The sequence below is a fragment of the Ambystoma mexicanum genome, chromosome 3p, assembly GCF_040938575.1.
Source record: "Ambystoma mexicanum isolate Mex_15411 chromosome 3p, UKY_AmexF1_1, whole genome shotgun sequence".
Taxonomy (NCBI): Eukaryota; Metazoa; Chordata; class Amphibia; order Caudata; family Ambystomatidae; genus Ambystoma; species Ambystoma mexicanum.
In genome coordinates, this window is record NC_090925.1 from 23,409,760 (window position 1) to 23,427,185 (window position 17,426).

Sequence of the window (17,426 nt, forward strand, 5' to 3'; positions counted from 1 at the left end):
GTCCTAATTGTACAGGGGCCATAAGTCTAAGGTGATCCAGTGGGTTGTGGGGTTTAAGAGGAGGCGTCTTTGGATTTGTGTATTCAGGCAGAGGTTTACTGCTGGGCTGTAAATAATGCAGGTGGCGGGCCATGGCCTTGGGTGCTGCAGAGGGGACCACAAATCTTTGAAGCGGCTCCAGCCCAGTTGGGGGAGGTGGAGCAGCGCGGCGCGGGCCTCTGCTCTCTTGTTTGGCAGTCTCCGCAGGGAGGGACGGGGAATGGCCTTGCGCATATTCATAACGGTCTCTTCCTCGTGTGTTGCCGATTTTGGTGAAAACATCATAAAACATTCGAACACTATGCAATACTCATTTGGATCATTCGAAAACATACATTTTTAACTTTGCTAAATGTCTCTCAAATATAGCCAGTCTGAGCACATTATTTGTACACTATGTTTTAACAACTACAACATTTAGTTATATGCATATACATTTGCATTAAGTGAGGTAGTAGTGAGGTTGGTGGAGCACATAGAAAATGACTCGCCACCGTACATGACGGTAGTGGCACATGAGGGGCTTAGACATACACGCATGACAGGTGCATTCTCGCGCGTCCTTCACATGAGCCCTCTGTATGGTTACATTCGTCTTCCCTTGCACTCTAGCAGCATTAGTTCGGTTATGGCGCGGGACCGTAGGGTCTAAGCTTTTCAATGATACACATAATGAATAGTCCCCCGGAACGCTTTTTATTATTTGCACACAACTGCAGTGGTGTGGGTTGTTCATTGCTAATGTCATGTGAACATGCATTCTATCATGTTTATACATTTTACAGGTTTCCTTAATAGAAGAAGTTTTGTGGAGAGAATGCACGCTTTGCAAGTAGTCTTGGCATTAATATTTGGGAACTTTTGCTTTTATCTGAGGATCATTTTACAGTTCTCTTTTTCACCCAGGCCTCGCTGGCCGGGTCATGCTTGGAGCAGTGATGCACTGCGGAAGGTGAAATGTTACAGTGTTGGTATCTTACACTAGCTCATGTCCGTCTTGTTCGTGGGAACGGGCTCACAGCGGATCTGCCATGGAGCTGCGGCCACAGGGATAATTGAAACTCTCCGAGGGTGGGGGCCGCGCTACAGTGCGCTGAACTCACACCATCTTTATTAGACAAAATGGTTTCTGAGGCCTAGCTAAATTCAATACGTGTGGGCAATGTCTTCAGCAGGTGAGCCCTCCACCACCTGGGCCCTGGTGGTATGAGGGGACGCCCGATGAGCCATGGCCTTCACCTGGGGAAGGGATGTAGGCGAGGGGGGTCTTTTTGGACCAATCCTCCCCTACAAAACCAGTACTGCAGACATTTCGGTCATTTTAATTAGATCACGTATCTTTCATCTGACTCTATCAGAAACTTCCTGGTGACTACATCTAGTAAAAAGTAAAAAGTTCTGTTTATAGAGACCATTACTGCAGACGCTTCTTGTCTGACAGCTGAGTTTAAGGCCATTGTCATCAGATCACGTACATTATCCATCAGATATCTCATGGGTAAGCTTGTGCCTCTCCATGGATAAGAGTGTGGTTACTTACACAAAAATCAACACTGCAGACACCACTGCATTAAAGCAGCCATGACAGTTGTTGCTATACTTTATCACGTGTCCTAACTACTTTTACTTACTAAGATATTCTATTCATCATCTTATCACTATTTCATTTAATTTCCCCCTTTTTTTAAAAAAAAAAAGCCCGCTTCAAAAGCGGAACACCATTGAAGTACGTGCTCCACACGTCACGTAAAAGTTTGTTTACGGGGCGTGGCTAGGCAGCGCACTATGAAGACGTGCCTCCTGTGAGCTCCGCCGTCGGGCGCCCTAAATGACATAATCTTAACGTTTTTGCAGCCGTGTTTCGGTCGCGAGTGGGCAGGAATGCTGGCAGAACCTGTACCGGTCGTTCGGATCACAACATCGGCAGGATCCGATGCATGATTACAGCAGAAATCGCTGGAGTGTGATTGTTCCCCCCCGCGGCCGTTAAGATCAAGATGGCTGTGCGTGCCATTTTGTCTACTGGCCCCCGGGGTCTCCTCCAGATTTGAGCTATGGGGGGGCTCGCTCTGACTCCGGTTTTGCGTGGAGGCGGTCTTGAATGTTGAGGCCCCCCCCCCCCCGCTTTACCCTGTGAGACCAAGAACTGCGAAATTGTACCTGCCGTGGCGGAGGTGGGTGCTGCTGAAGTGAGGAACCGGCGCTCCGGGAGTTCGGGAGTGCGCTGCCCGTCTGGACGGCCCTGCGGGTGTAGGACCGCTCGCAAACGTTGGCGATGGAAGAGGTTGACGGGAGCTACCGGAGAGGAGTGGCTGGCTGTCCGGGTACCTGAGGAGGGGCAACCCATCGGTGCAGGAGGAGGAATGAGCTGACTCGGCTCTGCTGCCTTATTACTCCTGTCCCGGCAGCGGAGCTGCGGCGGCAGAGCATGGACTGGGGCCCAGACGGGGGAGTGACCCCAAGGGACTGCAGAGCCTCCTGCGTTCTTCCTGAGGTGGGGAGTTCGAGCTTGCTACTGCCCTGCCTCTCTCCCTGCTTGATTATGCTCTGGGAGTACTGGAAGGGACTGGACCCCGATTTTATAGAAAGTACCGCTTTGGCCCCTTAGTGAGACCTGGCTCCGGCCTTAATCTGCCGCCTGCATGCTCTTTCGGCTACTGTGTATTCCAACATATTTATCTGGTCCCCTGAATATGCGGCATAGTCGAGAGTCACAGTCCCTTCTGAATTTTCAGGATAGTTGCTTGGCCTCTTGGCTCTCCTGCTCTCCTGCTGTATACTCCATAATCCTTGTGCAACATTAGTGATACTGCAGTCCATTGCCTTGCTCTTCTGGCGATGCCCAAAGTTAGGTCTAGAAAAAAGTAAAGGCGCAGGATATAAAGGCCTTCCTGACACCCCAGGTGTCATCCGCTCCCCGAACCCATACTATATCAGCGGACATTCATCCATCCCCAGCCATAGACCCCATCTCGGACATGGCATTCTCTAGGTCCGATTTTGAGGACCTGCTAAAAGCTTTCAAACAGGAGCTCACCTGTGAGATCAAAGCAGAAATAAATACCTCTAAGGGCTCATTGGCCAAATCATTGGCTGAGCTAACCACCCACTTAGGGGGTCTTGAAGCGAGAGTAGATAATCTGGAGAATGCGACATGCGAACAAACGCACAACACTGAAGTACTCATGGAGCGGGTGCGGACGATTGAAGAACATGTGGAGGATATTTGGGCTAAACAAGCGGATATTAAAAATAGGTCTAAGCACAACAATGTGCGCATTCGAGGCATTCCCCGGCAGGTTTCCGACCAGGAACTAACCAACTACGTAAGTGACCTATTTCGAAGTTTATTAAGCCTCCCACCTTCTGAAGCCATGGTCCTAGATGGGACGCATCGCGTATATTCATCCATTCAACAGACGAGAAATGTACTTCCTGATGTCCTCACAAGAGTTCATTTCTTTCACCAAAAGGAGGAAATTATGACAGCTGCCAGGAAGACAGAAGTGATATAGTTTCACGGAGCCTCCATTCGGTTATTCCAAGATCTTTCTTCGTACACTTTAACTTGCCGACGCCGGCTGCGGAAGGTGACTGCATGGCTTCAAACCCAGAAGGTCCGCTACCGTTGGGGGTTCCCCTGCAAACTGATTTTTGACTTTCGCAACCAACATTATGCAGTATCCTCAGAAGCAGAAGTGAGTGAACTAATGGGCCAGGGATCTACCGGCGCTACACTGGACCAAGGCTCCAGCCTGGAAGCAGACCTTGATTTTCAGCCCACTCCGAAGGATAAAAGAAGGAAATCCAGGGGTTGGCGGCGGGTAAGTGGCCCCGATCATCGTGAGGAGGGGACTTCGGATAGTGGGCATGCACGTCTCTCGCCAAAGGTCCCGGATGGCCATCAGTTGTTGGCTGACACCCTTCTGGTTGGTACCTGATGTGGGAATATATGGACAAAATTCCATCTTGCATAGAGGGGACTTCCTAAATGGATAAAACTTCACTGAATAATTTGTAGACTACTTGTGGAAAGAAACTTTAATGGCCATGCTTTTTGATTGACAGGTTGCTCCCCGGTGGGTAGCTCTAAGTCGCCGATTATGGGGTGTTAAGCATATCTGCAGAGATATTCCGGGGCATTATCCTGTTATGGAGTATATTTCCCGCTCATGACCGGCACGGATTGCAAAAATTAATTTAGTTCTTGATCTGGGCGCCCAAATCGGATTACGCCCAACACCGTTGAAGGTTTGTTGATGTTGAATCTGCAGATGGGGCTCGTGGAAGCCTCGTGTATTTCACTTTTTATTATTTTGCAAGCTTTCATACTCCATTATTTGACAATGTTTATTTTTGTCTTTTCATTTTGTTTTGCCTTCATTACCCTGTCTCTTATATGGAATTTCAACTTTGGGTATGCTTGGAAAGAAGATGGAGCTTGTTGTCAAAAGATCTACTCCTGTAACGTTTCTTTTATCGTTGAAACGGTAGCAATCTATTACATATGCTGGGTCATCCGGAATGAGTTAAGTGCTTCACTGGAGGTCAAGTGTCGAACTTTTGCAGCCTTGGGTGGGATGATGGGGGTCCTGGGAGGGAACGTAATGCCCCATGGGAGTTGTCAAGCTTGTTTAAAACCTGAGTGAATATTGGAATGGCTGCTCTGAATGTGATCTGTCTCACTCTTAATGTCCAAGGCCTGAACTCCCCATTTAAGCGGAAGGCTTTATTTCAGCGATTGGCGACATATAATCCCACAATTTTATTTTTACAAGAAACTCATTTATTGTCATCTGAGTTCCGTTTGAATGATAAACTCTACCCAATCAAACTTTGTGCTTCCTTGGGAGTGAAAAGATGTGGGGTGGCCATTCTAATCCGGAGGGGGAGGCCACTGAAAGTCCACAGGACCCTACTAACAAATTTTACAAAACTTTCCAAGCAGAACTCACTCCTCACTTAACTTTTCAATTCCGTGTGGAGAGCGGGAGTAGTGACTAAGTCAATGGCAGAGTCTGCCACGACATTGGTGTTGAAACCTGTGAAAGACCCTACAGATTGTGCCTCTTATAGGCCAATTGCGCTATTAAATACGGATGCTAAATTGCTTGGGAAAATAATAGCAGGTCGTTTGAGTGCAATTCTCCCGTCCCTGATGGCTAACGACCAAACAGGGTTTATACATAATCGGTCTACGTATGATAACGTGCGTCGTGCCATTGATATGATTGCTCTCGCCCCGAAGATCCCAGGGAGGTTGTTGCTACTGTCCTTGGACACCCATAGGGCGTTTGACAGTATGTCTTGGGGATACTTAGAAATGGTTCTGAAGGGGTTTGGCTTCGGCCCGGGGTTTTCTAAATTAATACTCTCAAACTTCCAGATACCTTCTACTAAGGTGAAGATAAATAAAAACTGGACCCCACTAATTAGGTTAGCCAAGGGCATCAGGCAGGGATGTCTCCTGTCGCCCTTAATTTTTGCCCTAGCGATGGAACCCTTGGCTCAACATGTTAGGCTGCATCCTGATATCCTAGGCTTTGACTTGATGGGCCAGTGTCATAAAATAGCGCTGTATGCAGATGACCTGCTCTGCTTTTTGAACGATGCCCACGATCGCTCCCACCCCTCTTGGACCTCCTAGATAGGTTTGCCTCGATTTCTGGGTTCAAGATTGACCCGGCCGAATCGGTGGGAATGACCCTAACTGAAAGACCCAGTAGACTTGAAGTACTACGAGCAATATCGCAAATTCCCTGGTCGACAACAGAGATTCCGTATTTAGGAATAAAATTGACTCCTATGTATGTGGGTCTCTATAAGATGAATGTTCCCCCCCTTGTTCAAAGAAGCAAGAGAATGGCTGCAACGATCCTAGGAGATCTCCTGGTTAGGTCGTATTACTGCGATCAAGATGACGCTGCTCCCGAAGCTGCTGTATGTATTCCATTCCTTGCCGATCTCTATCCCAGAATTCGAACTTATAAATATTCAAAAAGAGATATATAGATTCATCTGGCAGAGGAAAAAAACGCGAGTTTCTGGGAAGATTTTGACAAGGAGCAGAATGATTGGAGGTCTGGGCCTTCCCTCGATTCCACGTTATTATCGGGCAGCTTAAGTGGCTGTAATGCTCTCTTGGGGAAATTCTCCAGATCCCCCTGGATGGCTGTGGATTGAGCAAGCTGTAACCCCTCTCCCGCTGACTCATTTTCCATTTCTTCTCAAAGAGGCTCGTAATTACGGGAGGGAGATGTTGCCAACCACCTTATCCACACTTAAAAGTTGGGACAAAGCACGTTCACAGAGAGGTATCCCATTGGGACTGGGCCCATTGTCCCCCCATTGCCCAAAACCCAGCCTTCACCCCTGGCCTTGCAGCCGCAGCAAACCGGGCTTAGAGCCAAGATGAACCGCTGCGGTTAAGAGACTTCTATGTTAATCAAGAGCCCCTGACCTTTCAAGAATGTAAAGAAAAATTTGGTCTCCCAGAGACTGAACGCTTCCGATATATACAATTGCAACATTGGCTCACTAATAGAGACAACCGTCAGGCAGGTGGGAGGGCCCCACTGGGCATAGAACTTAAAATACTTGAGGGTCATCAATCACATAGAATATCTTTGTGTTACCAGCTACTGGAGAAAGCCTCAGTAGCAGAGAAACTCCCATATATGACAGCTTGGGAAAGGGAATTAGGACTGGAAATCTCAGATGACTCCTGTCAGCGGATTTGGCATAGAGTTCAGACCAGTTCCCGTTGCACACTTGTGAAAGAAAGCGCCATTAAAATTTGTTTTAGATGGTACTTACCTCCAAGTAGATTCCACTCAATCAACCCAGAGTATCCGACACGTGTTGGCATGGATGTGGGTAACGCGGGGACAAGGCTCATATGTGGTGGCACTGTCCGGTTATTCAAACATTTTGGCTGGAGATTAGGTCAAGAATTAAAGACATCACAGGCTCTCTGCTCCCTATGGACCAGAGAGTGGTCTTATTGGGAGATGTATGGGAAAATGGGACCTTCCCTATGTCGGGGCATAAGGTAGTTTTGATCTCACATTTGCTTACTGCTGCTCGCATCAAAAGAGCCCGATTTAGGAAATCGATTGAGGGCCCACCGACAGCCTATTGGTGGATCAAAGTATTGGAGCTATTAGGCCTGGATAAACTTACAGCCATATTGGAAGGAAAGCTCTCGAGGTTCCAGAAAACCTGGTACCCTTTCCTAGAAGGTTTCCGACAGAGAGCAGATGTTCTTCCAGCCGCAACTGCTGAAGCACTTTATGAACCCTTAGTATGGCTGCCGGTTGGTCTTACTTTTATGAACTTTCATTGTGCGGTGCTGACCCAATGGAGTCATGTTTATGAACTTTTGATATGCGATGTTGCTCCAATGAATTTATGTTTATGCGTTTTTAGTGCAGGAGACTGACCCAATGAATTTAACTTTGTAAACTCTTTTATTTTTATTTTTTTTGTTTAGCTTTTGCCCTCTTTCTCCTTTCTTCGCTATTTTCTTTTCCTTCTTCTCGCTACTTTCCCCCACCAGCCCCCTGCTAATTAATTGAAGACATATAATGAATTTAGCAGTTTTAATGGTCTGAATTAAGTTCTATCACTTAAAGCTAATATATGTTACAATGCTGATGAATTGTTGGGGAGAAGTGAGGGAAGATTTGTATGTTAAGAAAAATCGACTGTTTGTAATTTCGTTGATGCTGCATTTACTAGTTGAAATCCAATAAAAATATTTTGAACAAAAAAAAAAAGTTTGTTTACAAATATGACATCAGCCGCGTCATCAACGTGCTGACGTCACTTCGGGTTGTCACTTCTGGTGTGTCACTTCTCTAGCATTGGATCTTTCATGGATTCACATTCTTTGAATATTCCCGGTTGTCAGGTTGGGAACCTCTGTCTTTTTTTAAAATAGCGATTTTCCTTGGAAAACTTTGACACTTTAGTGTACTATCAACGTCCTTTTGGGGCGCTTAGGTACCACCCAATAGGATGTAGGAATAAATAGACCTGCCCCCGCGGCTTCTCAGATTTCAACCGTCTCCAAAGTGTCGGGATCACCTGATGCTTTCTACACATTGGTGTGTTGTGGTCATTTTTTTTTCCAATGTCGGGAAAAGCGCTGTTTCGGCCCTGCGCTACTTGCGGAATGAAAAAGGTATATGAAGGGGACGGGTACATGGACTGCCTCTATTGCCTCTACCCTCATCACTCTGCCGAGGCCTGCGACATCTGCAAGGGTTTCTTGCAGAACACATTGAAGGACTGCAATCGGCGGTTGATATTGTGGCTGAACGATGGGGCCTACCCTCCATCGGAGGTAGGATCGGTGCGCAGCCTAACATTGGAGAGACCTACTCCTGCAGTTCCTCGCCAGTCTGTGTCGGCTGAACCGCTGGCAAAGAAGTCACGGCCTACAGAAAAGAGTGGCCTCCCCTCATCCTCTTCGGGGAAACATCTGACGAAAGGGGCTCCTTCATAGTCTAAACATGGTCAGTCTGACCAGTCCCGAACGCCTGAGAAATCTTCTTCGAAAAAGGACTCTTCAAAACGCTCCTCTTCAGGTGACCATCATAGGTCTTCCTTGAGTAGAGAATCTTTGAAGCACCTATCCAGAGATTCAAAAAAGGCGGGAACACCTGAAAAATCTGCACCACAGCTGCCAGCGCCGTCGGCAGGAGTCCCGTCGTCGACGTCTTCACTGCCGGCTCCAGTGTCTGTCTCCACAGTGGTGGTGTTGTCTCCAGTGACTGCGATCGACGAGGGCCCGAGGTTTTCGTCGCTGACGTGCTACCAGTGAGTGGGGCTTGGCAGCCTTTGCCGTATGACGCCCTTCTGCCGGACACCTTATTACAGCAGGAGTCCGCCCTTTCAGTGTCGTCGAAGGACGAGGAACGAGAGCCTGTGGTGAACCCAACAAGCCTCGGCTTACAGGTCATTGGCCCTTCGGCGACGGTGGGAGAACAGAATGTTCCACCTGCGTCTCCTCTACTGAACCCGGTGTCAGTGTTGTCTCTCCAGGTTTTATCTGCACTGCAGTTCCTATTAAATCAACTGGATTCAAGATTGCCTCCCGTGGGTACGCCCCCGGTAACACCTATCGTTGACGCGGCAGGTGCCCCTCCGCGTTCAGTGTCCTCGGCTGAGTTGCCGGCTTCCCAGCCGATGAGCACAGAGCTTCCTCGTTCCCACCCGGAGGAGGGTGAGCTGCAGGACTCTGATTCCGACCAGGGTCCCAAGGATTCCATCTCTGATATCTCGTTGTCACCATCAAGAGACCCGACATGGGAGTCTGATGTGGAAATAGATGCTCCTAGGAGTCCGGCGCAACCGTCGCCCCGGATGACATTGAGGCATTTCATACCATGATGGCAAAAGCTTGTGTCGAGTTTGGTCTGACCCCAGAGGAAGAACAAAAAGAATGTTTCCTATTTGACCACATGGGAAAGAGAAGGAAGGCGGTTTTCTCTGTTCCAATCCTGGACCATGTCTGGCAAGAAGGACTACACACAATGTGCCACTCATTTTCAGAGCCTGCAGTTAAAGGCATGTTAGAGAAAAAATGTAAGGCCCCGGACTCTACGCCAAAGTGTTTGGTTGCTCAACCCACCCCTGAATCAGTGGTGTCAGCAGGAAAGCCAGAACACAGCACAAGTGCACTACACCTCCTGACAGCGACGCTAGAAGACAAGGGCCCTCATTACAGCCCAGGCGTTAAGGGGTTAACGGCACCGTAAAAGGTGGCGGCGCCATTAAACCCTTCACGCCTGATTACGAGGTCCCTTTGCGGGTGGCACTTTAACGCCTGCTTTTAGCAGGCGTTAAAAAACCAACCCGCAAAGGGATCTAGGAGCTAATTACGGCACCGTAATTTACGGTGCCGTAATTGGCGCCTTCCCCAGTCCCATTGAGCCCTATGGGGCAAAAATGGGAATGGGGAAGGGCCATGGCGGCATGGGGAATTACCGCCCCGCCAACCTCGGAATGGGGCGGTAATTCCCCATTCCGCCATGGCGGAGTTGGTAAGTTACCGGCATGGACCATGGTGCTTTTAGCACCATGGTCCAACGCCTGGGTCGTAATAAGGGCCAAGATGCCTTCGGAAAGAAGGTTTTGACAGTGGGGGCGACGACAGTTAAAGCCGCCAACTCGTTGGCGATTATGGCGTGCTACGACCGCGAAATATGGCATCGGCTAGCCCCTCTGTTAGAACATCTACCCGAGGAACACCGAAAGGCAGCCATGTGCTGGTTGGTGAAGGTGAGGAGGCATCAAATCACAGCATTAACATCGCTGTAGATTTAGCGGAATCTGGTTTCAAGCTGATTAATAATGGGGTGGTACTAAGGAAGCAGGCCTGGCTAAAGTGCACAGACTTTAGGCCGGAGGTTCATTACAAGGTACTGGACATGCCCTGTGAAGGGGAACACCTGTTTGAGGAAAAAATAGATGAAGCCCTCACGGGCATGAAAGAAGACTCCAATACGGCGAGGTCATTGGGAGCTTTGCAAAGCGGGCAGTCGTTTCGCCCCTTTTGCCCCTTCCGCTGAGCTTCAGGAAACACCCGGTTTGCTGCCTCCAGAGACCGGAATTACAATCGGTCTGAATACTCCTCACAAGGATATAGTCGGGCAGTACAGTCCACACGAAGAAGCCGTGATTTTCAGGCATCCAGAAGGAGAGGAGGACAGCCCTCTTCTGCCAAAGGTAAACAAACAGAATCACAGCAATGACAGTCTTCGAGGAAATGTGGCGGGGGGCAGAGTAGCCCTACACGTCGACGAATGGGACAAAATTACATCAGACCGTTGGGTATTGGACACAGTGCGGTTGGGCCACTCTCTGGAATTCAAGACCCACCGGTCCCCATTCCTCCCGTGTATTCTGTGCAATCTCATCGTAACATCTTACAGCAGGAGGTTGTACTTATGCTACAAAAAGGGGCTATAGAATTGGTTCCAGTGGCCGAGAGAGGTCAGGGGGTTTACTCCCGTTACTTTGTGGTCCAGAAACCCAACGGCAAGTGGCGACCCATTCTGGACCTTCGGGCGCTGAACAAGACTCTGCAACGCCTGAAGTTCAAGATGCTCACACTTCAGGAAGTCATTTGGTTGGTACAGCTGGGGGAATTTCTGGCGTCGTTGGATTTGCAGGACGCATATTTCCACATACCTATGTGTCGACACCGAAAATTCCTGCGATTTGTGGTGGGTCAAAATCATTACCAATTCCAAGTGTCTCCGGCAGCGACGCAGGCAAGTCTCAACGTTACCATGCGGCTCTTACAACGACGAGGCTTCGCCGGCATCTTCAAAAAATTATATCTATCTCCCTCCAGGAGCTTGGTATTTTTGGGCACAGAATTCCAAACTCGGTCAGGCCTGGTGAAGACTTTCGTCGAGAGAATTCAAAAACTCAAGCAGAAAGCGCCAGAGTGGAGAGTTGGAACGAGAGTGTCAGTCAGAAAGTACATGTCGCTGTTGGGAGCCATGGCGTCATGTATTCCGTTGGTGAAGGACTGTCATCTCTTCATGAGGCCAGTGCAAGAGTTTCTGGCGGACCGGTGGGCTCAAAGTCGCAGGTTATGGTCCGACAAGGTGGTGGTCAACAGCGACTTACAGGAAGCTCTTCGATGGTGGCAGCCCTCGGACAATCTGACTCGGAGTGCCGTTGCTGGTGCCGGAATTTCAAGCTACAATTGTGACGGATGCCTCTCAGACAGGGTGGGGAGCACATCTGGGGTCCTTCCAGGTTCAAGGTCTGTGATCTCCAGTCGAATCTAGTCTTCACATCAATGTGCTGGAACTGAGAGCGCTTCATTGGGCTCTAAAATCATTTTTGCCGCGCATACGTGGCTCTGTGGTGAGAGTGCTGACGAACAATACAATCACAATGTTTTACCTCAGGAAGCAGGGGGGCACCCATTGCAGGGTACTCTCGAGGGAGGCTCAGGAACTATGGCATTGGGCTCTGGAACAAAACATCAATATTGTGGCGTTTCATCTGCTGCCGGTGATGAACGTGCAGGCGGACTCTCTCAGCAGAGAAATGAAACAACTCCACGAATGGCAGCTGAAGAAACAGGTATCGAGCATTTTCCGGAAATGGGGTCGTCCTTCATTGGATCTTTTCGCCACTCATGAGAACAGAGTGCAAGGAGTTTGCCAGCAGATGGCCTCAGCCAGGTTCGCTGGGGGATGCGTTCTCGTTCCCGTTGACGGGCAGGTTTGCGTGCGCATTCCCGTCCGTTTCCACTCATTCTGCGGACCCTCCAGTGGATTCAGAAATACCCATGTATGTGATTCTTGTAGCCCCGTACTGGGCCAGGCAGCTGTGGTTCTCAGACCTACTCTAACCGTAGCTGAACCAGGGCGGTTACAAGTGACGCCGGACCTTCTGTTTCAAGACAAGGGTGCAGTTTGGCACCACGATCCGGGCTCTGTCAGCCTGACGGCGTGGCTCCTGACTTCTCCGAGTTTGGCAACTGAACATTCCTAGCATTTTGGAGGCGGCTAGAGCTCCGTCCATGAATGTCCCCTGTGCATGCAAATGGAAAGGTTTTGTGTGTGGTGTAAGGGTCAGCCTGGGATGGACCCTTTAAGCATTTCATCGGAGCAAATTCTGCCCTACTTGTTGCACTTGGCAAAGCAAGGTTTGGAGTTCTACTTCATAAAAGTACACCTGGCGGCCATTTTGAGATTCACTCGGAAGAAGCATGCTACCCCTCTGTTGAGTGATCGTCTGGTCAAACATTTTCTAAGGATTGTTTCAGACTTTTCCTCCAGCCAAGAAATTCCCTCCTGGTTGGAGCCTCAATCTGGTGCTGGCGGGTCTGATGAAAGCCCTGTTTGAACCTATGCCGTTTTTAGTGGCCATTACTTCGGCAAGAAGAATAACGGAGTTGCAAGCCCCAGTGATTGATCCTCCATACTTACGTTTCTTCAAAGACAAGGTGGTGTTGGCTACTAACCCGCACTTTATTCCAAAGGTGCCAACTACTTTTCATAAACTCTTCTATTGTGTTGCCATTATTCTCCGCTTCTGCTTCCTCATCAGCAGAAAAGGCGCTGCATACGCTGGATGTTAAAAGAGCATTGAAATTTTATCTGAGTCGTACTCAGGAGTTCAGAAGTTCAAGGCAACTGTTTGTGGCTTATGGACCCTCAGTCAAGGGAAGAGCAATCTCCAAACAAGGACTATCTCGCTGGGTCTCATCGGCTATTTCCTTCTGTCACTCTAAGGCGGGAAAGCCTTTGGAGAGGCGCCCGTAGTCAGCGGCATTATGGTCGGGGATTCCGCTGGTGGACATCTGTCAGGCTGCCTCCTGGTCAGTGCCGCATCAATTTACTCAGCATTATTGCCTGGAACAGCAGCATGGTGCAGATGCACAGATGGGACGTGCAGTCCTGCAACGCCTGTTTCAATAAGGTAAACCCCACAGCCTTGAGGTGTCTGTTTCAATGTTACCACTGCTAATGTCTTCTTTGCTGGTCTTATGTGTTGCATTCCTGATGTATTGGTTTGCATTGGATGCCACCATGCATGATAACTACTACTATGTAATCTATTCAAAGCATGTGAATCCATGAAAGATCCAATGCTGGAGAAGGGAGTAGTTTCTTACTTGTAACTCCATTTCTCCAGCGTTGGTATGTTTCATGGATTCACATGCGCCCGCCGGCCTCCCCTGCAGGCAAACCTACTTCGTGCCTCTACTTTGGAGGTTAAAATATGAGAAGCCGCGGAGCCGGATCTATTTATACCCTACATCCTATTGGGTGGTACCTAAGTGCCCCAAAAGGATGTCGATAGGACACTAAAGTGTCAAGGTTTTCCAAGGGAAAACGCTATAAGCCTGAGGTTCCCAGCCTGACGGGGAATATTCAAAGCATGTGAATCCATGAAAGATACCAACGCTGGAGAAATGGAGTTACAGATAAGAAACTACTCCCTTCCGGTTCGCGGCGCGACCAAACTAATATAAATGGTAGTGCTGCCATAACTAAAACAACTGACCTTGGAGCCTGAGGCAGCCCTCCTGGACTCCTAAGAACGCTCTGACGCCCAGGAACGCTCCATTGTCACCACAAGTAAGTTACTTAGGCTAGACCTTGTATAGAATAGCAGCACACCTCTGCTACCTCTCACCCTTTTAATCTTAAATTTATAGTCACCTACCTATCTTACCTGATTTCTAGGACCATTTTATGTCCTCATGACTGCTGGTCTGACCTTCCCATGCATCCCATTGTGATTGCTAGTGAACCTACATGAAGCAAAATCCTGGGTCCACAAATACAGATTTTTCTGATAAGCACCTATGCTCCTGTGCTGGTAGGTTCTTTTTCCTTTACTTAAATATGTTCTTTAACTAAAATACTGTAACATCCCTGATCTGGATCCTTTAACTTTCCTTTGTAGATCCAAGCCGCCACTATTGTGGATGAATACACATGCCACTCTTTACTATGTGTATCCTTTAGACACAAACAGGGAAAGAATGACATTTTCCTTCCTTTTGCAAAATGAATATATATATATATATATTCCTTAATAACCTTTAGCTTTATGAATCAACAACCTCTTAAGATACTATGGGCCTCATTACACGGTAGGCTGTAAGGGTTTACCGGTACCGGTATTTTACCGGTACCGGTAAATCCTTACCGCCTTACTACGAGGTCCCTTTGCGGTTTGGGGATTTTAACGCCTGCTTTTTGCAGGCGTTAAAAATCCAACTCGCAAAGGGACCAGGGTGCTAATTACGGTACTGCAATTTGCGGTACCGTAATTAGTGCCATCCAATTCCCATTATGGGGCTATGGGGCAAAAATGGGAATGGGGAAGGGCAATGGGGGAAGGGGGAATTACCGCCCCACCAACCTTGGAATACTGTGTAATGAGGCCCTTTCTGTTATATCATGATGATCCCATGAATGACCGTTTCTCCAAACTTATGATTGTCTATTCAACATGCCTGTGGGAAATTTTGCAAAATATCTTGATTAATGCCATTATTCAATGTTGATATGTATACTCTTCAAATCAGTTGATTTCTGATTGTTTTTTGATTAGATTGAAAAAATCCGAAATTGTATTGGCCCCTGAAGAAGAGAGCACATCTCAAATGCTTTTGGCATATTACCCTCTTGTGAATAATAAATATATTTTGCACTAAATCAGATAACTTGTTCTTACAACTTATGTGCTTTTTCATAAATGTGTGCTACGAAAATAACCTTCAAAAGAACTTCTTACAATGTATAAAATCATTACCTGAAAATGTTTGGCTGCCTTAGCCTTTGATAGTGTGCAGAGGATGGGAGTTCCCTAATAGGGAACTTATCTTTTTTCTTCCCTGGGCAGTGCAGGACCCTGCAGTCTTACTACTTCGTGTCAGTCCAACAGTCGCTTCAGGAACAGTGAGCCTGCAGGACCTGCCAGGATAGTCCGCCTCAGCTACAGCTGATTCTCCATTTTAAGGTACTGTTCGAATCCGGTTGTTAGTTTCGTCCAGCCGCGGTGAAGGTGTGTGAAACCTTTCGCCAATCCGAGGGCTTTCCTTCTCTACTCTTTAAAGTAACTTTTCGTCTTATTAACTTCGTTCTGAAGTCTTGGCAAAGACGTAACCACGAATTACCCTGAACTGTGTGATCTTGAGCAAAGACTCAGTTCCATTGACTTTGATCCAGGTCCCTTGAATCTGAGTTCCTCACTGTAGTTCCTTTTTCTAGATTGCCCTGCTTACTAACCTGTTGGTGTTGTTCAATTCTTGCCTAACTTTGTCTTTCCTTCCCTTTCAAATTGCTGGAGTGCCATTTTGAGCCTAACTTGTCCAGAATCTATTGGGTGCGGTGTAGTGTATTAGTAACATGATTCTTCAACTAAATGTATATTCTTTTACTCAGATCCTTGAGTCAGTGTTTGTTTGAATAATAGTAATTGCCGTCCTTTGTGGAACTATTGATACTGCTCACTTGCTCTTGAGATAAGTCTGGCTACTTAGCCATCGCTACAACTTTACTGTGTAGTACAGGTTTGTACCAAAGGTGAATTTGTAATGTCACTTGTAGTCCTAATTGTGTGTGGTGTTTCCTAAGGGTACTGCATATGATTCTGCCTAACACTGGTGTACAGCGGTGAGGATCAAGTATAGTGATTACACTTAGAGTGCTGCTATTACCTTGGATCAACTAACCACAATGCTAACCATCACTAAAAATCAATATTAATCATGTCTGATAGGAAAGCTACAGTCAGGAGACCCTCCTTAGTTGCACTGTGGATTATGTGAAAAATCTGTGTAGAGAAAGGAATCTCTCTGCCAAACGTAAAAAGTCTGAATTGATTGAAAAGTTGTTGGCGAAACAAAGTCTGGAGGGTAGGTCTGAAATACCTGACCCTCAGCAAATGTGGAAAATAATGGGGATGATAATGTGTCTATTATTGATGAGTTAGAGGAAGTAGATGTGTCTCATAATGTAGGCCCCACTGCTTGCTCCCTTACCTTCTCAGCAACCTCAACCATTGTCCACTGGGACCCCTACAGGTCCTACATTTAGTCCTGAATTCACTGCTCTAGAAAAGATGAGGCTTGAATTGTAATTTAAACGTTTAAATGCTCAAACTGAACAAAAGCATCAAGAACTTAAACTCAGAGAAATGAGATGAACCATGCCTTCGAAATTAAAAGGTTGTTGATTGAAAATGCTAGTTTTCTAGGTCTTCCAGTCCTAAGAGACCACGTATGGCTAAAGAAATTGTGAGTATGAATGAGGTTAAGCTTGATATTTTGGATTGGTTGGCCATGTTAGACTAACCATGAGATTCAAGGTCTTACAGGGAATCATTTGCTTCCCTGGCTCTTCTCTAGACTACCCACTGTTGCATCTGATGTTGTGATGGAGTTGGGGGAGGTGGATAGGATGGATTATTAGTGTGTGAAGCTAGCTTTAATTGATAGATTTGGGTAGACACCTTCCCAGTACCTTAAGAGGTTTAGGACCATCAAAAAGCTTGATGGTACCCCTTGGGCTACCTGGGTATGTGAATGTTTGAAAAACTTAGATGGTTGGGTTAAGGGTTACAGACTAAAGACTTATGAAGGTTTGAGTAATCTTGTAATGTTGGAGTCTATTTTTGATGTCTGCTCACCAGAGCTCAGACAGCACTTGGCTAATTCTAAGGAGATAGATCCAAATATGTTAGCTAAGGCTGCTGACTTGTGGGTTGCCAACAGGGCTACTCACAAGGATTCTGGGGCAACTCAGAATAAGGGTGAGGGAAAGCAGCCAAAGAAAGATAACAAGGAGAATTCTAATACCTCCAATCCAAAAGAGGGTCACAAACAGCAACATAAG

The 17,426-nt window shown here is 47.3% G+C and overlaps 1 protein-coding gene across 3 annotated transcripts in view; it reads left to right on the forward strand.

The window, feature by feature from the left end:
• LOC138579460 (glyceraldehyde-3-phosphate dehydrogenase-like) overlaps positions 1-17,426 on the forward strand; it is a 1,247,463-nt gene that overhangs the window by 85,673 nt on the left and 1,144,364 nt on the right. Inside the window, exon 2 of one of the 3 annotated variants that reach the window (XM_069649793.1) lies at positions 15,438-15,549. The exons of the other annotated variants lie outside the window; for them this stretch is intronic. The gene's annotated coding sequence lies outside the window, so the exon portion shown is untranslated. The remainder of the gene's footprint in view (positions 1-15,437; positions 15,550-17,426) is intronic. 3 annotated transcript variants of the gene reach the window in all.